Source organism: Sorex fumeus, unplaced genomic scaffold, assembly GCF_029834395.1.
Source record: "Sorex fumeus unplaced genomic scaffold, SorFum_2.1 ptg000128l, whole genome shotgun sequence".
NCBI classification, from domain to species: Eukaryota; Metazoa; Chordata; class Mammalia; order Eulipotyphla; family Soricidae; genus Sorex; species Sorex fumeus.
Window position 1 is genome coordinate 58960783 of NW_026606185.1, and position 5826 is coordinate 58966608.

A 5826-nucleotide genomic window follows, 5' to 3' on the forward strand; every position below is an offset into this window, starting at 1 on the left:
CTAGGAGTCCTGTGGAATTAGCTTTGCTTGCTTGTTGTTGCCTCTGTACTTGATGTGTTCAAGGCTCTGGGTGATCTTTGATGTTTCATGACAAGCAAATCATGATAGATCCCCGACTGGTAAGAAATGCCTCCTAGACAATAAGAAATGCCTCTAGTCCCTTTGTGGTGAGTGGCATAAAATCCCATGTATCTTTCCCTGTCACTTAGCAGGTCGATGCAGTGGGTAGCTTCCAGTCTCTTGACACAACTGTTATCAGTGCAAATCATTTTGTTGCTTTATCTATGAGGGTGATGGCATTCCGGCCTGGGTTTAGTGCCACCCATCATTCCAACCCAAGCCTGGCACTAGGAATTCCCTCTGGTTGTATAGGCAATGGATTGACCTAAGCTCCTGGGACAGAGCGAGGAACAAGAAGGAGAATGGATGGTATCAGAGAGTCCTGTCTACCACAGTGTGTTATAACCATGTTTGTCCTTTGAGAATCAGGAGGGTTGGGAAATTATGGAATCATTGAGGTTGGCCAGGCTCAGATACCACTTGCAGAATGTTAAGTTGAGGCTACCTTCAGGTTACCATTGTGTCCACCAGTGCTGCTCCAAACTGTTCTTTTTCAGCCAGTTGTAAATGCTGGATAATCCTCATTTCCATTGAAACTGGGAATATCCAGATGCCGATAAAGTGTTTCTCAAGGAACACCCATTGGGCTGTGGCAAGATTTGGTACTGAGTAACCCTTGGAATTTGAGGTGTGTCGACCTACCCTAATAGAATTAGTCGGCTATTCTCTTTTTCATTATTTCAGCCTGAGGAATAGGAATTACATCACTCTCATCCCTGGCTTTTCACTGAGTAGCACTTTGTTCTTTCCAGTTCAGCCCAAAGTCTGGCCAAGTGGATGTTAAATTTTAATAAGAGTTTCTTCTTTCCAAATGCCAGTCAAGCACATTTGTTATGCATTTAGGTAGGGTGGCTTGTTCTTTTCCAGAAATCACATCTAAATTGTTTTCAATGTTACAGAGACTAGTTAAAAATCATGGCTGGAGTTCGTTCAGTCATTGGCTCACTGACCACCTTTGGAGAGGAATGGTCATCCCCCACCCTGATAATAAGGAAATGTACAGTAAGGGAAGAGTGAGTCCATATGTTCCACCAGGACCTCAAGAGGAGCATCCTATTCTGGTTTTGTTTTTCCCGGAAAGCTAATCAGAGGAGCTTATATGGAGCTAGATACTAATTTGTGAAAGGGAAACTAGACAGGCTCAGTTTTCCTGTTACTAGTTGTGTCGTGCCTTCCAACATCTGACCGCTGACCATTGCCCAAAGAGATGAAAAGAAATGGTAGTGAATGTTTTGGAATAGGAAACATGAAACCAGCCAGATACTCGAGATATTTAGAAAGGAAGAGATTCAAAACTTTTTAAATTCAGTGGTATGACTTGATGGACATTGTAACCACATCAGAACTGTTCCCTGTCACTTTAAAGAGGAGAGGGCCACACTTCTCCTGCTGTGCTGTCAGGACCACTGGAGATGGATGAGTGACAGGAGTGTCTAGTTGGCTCTTCCTAAGCACTTAGTTCACTTGGTTACAGCTAAGTGATATCAATGCCAATGTTACGTGGGCCAGATTCTGACTCTGGAGTTTTAATCCCAGTGTGCCCATTAAGCTTCACTAAATATAAATAAATGCACAGACACTTTGAACCAGGCAGGCTAAAATAGCAAAAGGCCGAATCCCTCAAATTAGCCCATTGTTCTGTGGTGGACCATTTAGTTTAAGCTCATCCTCATGCCAAGCTTCAGTTAGTTTCTCCCCCACCCCGCCCAGTTCAGGAATATTTCTTAAAGCTTATCTCACTCTTGGGTCCCATCTTAACTTTAAAGAGAGAGAACTATCCCACATCTCAGCGGTGTCTATCACATTCATGAGGACTCTGCATGTTGAGGAAAGATTTTTTTCTCCCAGCACTTCAAGAACTTGGTGATCAGCATCAACCCATTTTCCTCTAAGCAAGACCTCCTGGAGCTGACCCGCAGACTCAACTGATCCAGAAGTTGATGTGGTTTTAAGACCACCTCACTTTAAAAAAAAAATCTCAAGCCAATTTCAAATCCTCCCTACCAGTCACAATTATCATCATTCTTCATATATTTCCAAATTACTTCTATTATTTCTCCTATTTGCAAAACGTGTAAGTTTTATGTGGGAATCTTTTGTCTCAGTTTTAGGAACTTTTACTGTCGGTGTTTTTATTATTGTACCTTTGCCTACAAGCGTAGATTATAGACACTTGGTGATCATACATAAGCCCAGTTTGTTGTTGTTGTTGTTTGCTTGTTTGTTTGGGGGGCCCACACTTGGCACTACATTCATGGATCACTCCTGGTTGGTTGAGGAACCATGTGGGATGCTGGGGATTGAACCCAGGTCGACTGCATACAAGGCCCTGTCCCTTGTACTATTGTCCCAGTTCCTACAAGCCCTGATTTTAAAGACAGATCCAAAAATTAAACTTTCATCACCATCATCATGATTGTAAAAGGAGGTAGTGGGCTTCCTGATTAGAAAGGCAGCAGTATAACCAGAATACCTGGACCTGTTGTTCAAAAGGAGAGAGTTGGGCAGAGGAGACCCCTGTTTCCCCACCACCACTTCCTGCTTCCGCTGCGAAACCTACCCCTGGCTTTTGCAGAGCCCTTCTTCTCTCTATTAGTTCAAGGGTAAGTGTCTCCTATTTTTTAGGATATTCACCACAGAGTTCATCCTCAGCTACTGGAACCAATTTCATCATAAGGTCCCCCAGGCTATCCGCATACAACACCAACACAAATGACCAGGTCAGCTGCCCAGGGGAAAAGCCCACAAACACTTAGCGTGCTTAATGCTGACCTGCTAGTTTTCATTGGTCTCTCCCAGGGAATGTCATGTGCAGACATGTAACACCCAGGGAGACAGAGTTAGAAGGTGGGTTCAAGAATCCCTCATACACAGCAAGACTCCCATATTCAGTGGTCACATTGCTACTTCCACTATCTCTGTCCATGATGTCCTCGATCATTGTACAGTGCTGTGTGCTTAGTAGTGCTGTGTGCCCAGAAGTGCTGACTGTGACTCCAGTGTCATCTGTCTGGATCCTTGATACCAGGGACCTGACCCTGGCACTCCCAGGCAGCACACACAAGGAGAGTTTTCCTCAGCTTCCTTGTGCCTGTACCTCCAGTTATCCACCAGCATGAATACCAGGACTCACCTGGGTATTCTCAAGGATGGAAAATTGATGTGGAAGAGTTTCTGAGTGTCTCTCTTCCTGATTATTGACACTTGAAATGGGAAACATTTTTAAATGTGGTTATTACCGTGTTATTCGGTGTCTCTTAAAATTACTTTGTATTGTTATGGTTTATTAGTGAAGACATATATGTGTTTGAATCCATTGCGATCCTTAGTGAAGCTCATTTTCTTATTGATGCCAGTGAGATCACAGCCTGCAGCAGAATAACTGCCTCTAATTTGAAGTTACAGAGATGTTAGGGGGCTTGGATCTGCATTATGCTGCTGATCTGCCAGCAATCAAAGCTGGGTGCCAGGAGGGGCTCCTTAAAATACAGTTCTTGCCCCCAGCCGAGACCTTTGACTCAAAATATCCTGGGGTAAGCCCAGCTTGAAAATATTCCCCCAGTCACTCCCATGTTGGGCACCAACAATGTATAGTAAAATTATAAATACCATTTTGACCAAAAGTAACTGAATGCTTATAGCTTCTCATGCACTTAGTATCAGATCTGTTTCTTTATGTCATTATGGTACTTGGCAGTATAGACAGTTTTAGAGACTCTCCTACAACTTTCTTGGCTGGACTGACTTGTCACTAATCTAAGGAAATGGTAACTGGTAGTTTCATCACAATGGTCACAGTCCATAAGACAGTGCAAAATATAGCTTTCCTGCATTTCACCCAAAGGCCAGGTCCCTGTAGTCCATTCTTTGTATTTCAAACTATGGCCATCTCAGGTCACGTCTCTTTGTAAATAGGTTGAAAAACAGAAGTTAAATGATTCATTCAGATTCTACCTGGATGTCATTATAAATATTCCTAAAGGGATCTGATTTCTTAACCTCTGAGTAATGCCCCCAATTCAAAGGTCCTCAGGTTAGGTTGAAAACCATCAGTCCAAGGAGTTAAAGGACTAAGACCAATCCAGAATGTTACGATGGGATACCAGTCAGCTTGGGCTGCTCTGTGCCAGCCTTTGTTGGAGAAGATGCAATTATCCTAAGGAACTGTTGACCAGGTCCTCTCAGCAGTGGCACAAAGGTGAAGTCTCTAACTTATCTGTAGTCTTTAAGGGTTCCTTTGATTTCCCTTCTGTGGGATTCATAGATAGTCTTGGTTCTTTAGTGTGCTGCTAAATGCTTAGTAATGGGCTCCAGAGAAGCCCTAATTTGTAGCGTTTGCCCATTTCTGTGGTGTAAATACTCTCATCGTAGATAAGTTCACATCATTAACTTGATGTCAGTTAGCTGAAAAACGTAACAATAAGATTCCAAGAGCCCTTGGTCCAGCTCCAGCATCACACTGCCTGCACTTTCTGACTCTGACTTCCAACTAGGAGATGGTAGTAGCAGTGTCCTCACCCTACCACCCTTCCAACCCCTCAAAAGGCATTTATACATTGGTTAACTCTGCTCACTTTTTTGAGCACCACATTGCTTTTAATTGAATCACTGTGAGATGCACAGTTACAAAGCTATTCGTGCTTGGGTTTCAGTCATACAATGTTCCAACACCCATCCCTCCACCACTGTACATTTCCCACCACCAATGTCCCCAGTCCCTCTACCTCCCACCAGCTGCCTCTACACCTCTCTCTCTGTGTGTCTCTCTGTCTGTCTCTCTCTGTTTGTCTGTCTCTCCCTCTTTACCTCCCTCCCTCCCACCTCCCCCCCCCCTTTTTTGGGCATGATGGCTTGCAATACAGCTACTGAGAGGTTTATTCCTTTACCTACTTTCAGCATATAGTTCTTATCCAAAGTGCTCATTTCCAACTATCATTGTCTTAGTGGTTCCTTCTCTATAACAATTTCCTTCTGCCCCAGCACTTGAGGCTGGCTTCCAACTATGAACCAAACCTCCTGGCCCTTATTCCTACTGTTCTTAAATATTAGTAACACACTATGTTTTTTTAATATCCAACAAATGAGTTCAGTAATTCTATGTCTATCCCTCTCTGACTCATTTCACTCAGCATGATACTCTACATATCCATCCATTTATAAGCGAATTTCATAACTTGATTTTTCCTATCTACTCCTTTTTAGTATACTGTTGGGTCCTTGAGGCCAAGGATTAGAAATCTTTCCTAGCCCTGAGTCTCATAGGAATCTCTATCAGACTCCCCATTCCTTAGGGAGCCACATCTCATTTCTAAGGGTGACCTTCAGGTAGACATCCTTTAATGACTTCAGTGTTTTTTGTTTTTGCTTTTGTTTGGTTTGAGGGGCCATACCTGGTGATGTTCAGGATTACTCCTCACTCAGCATTCAGGAATTACTTTTGGTGGGCTTGGGACACCATATGAGATGTCGGGGATCAAATCCAGGTTGGCCTTGTGCAAGGCAAATACCCTACCCTCTGTACTAATCGCTCTGGTCCCTTGAAACCATATTTTCTGATATTTTTTACCTATCTGACATCACAATTGACCTGATTCATTTATTTCCCCTGGCCAATTGCTCCCCATCCTTCTGACACAGCACAAAATACTGAAGCAACCAGAAACCAGTACCCACAGAGGACCAGGGAAGAGTAAGACGGCCAATCAA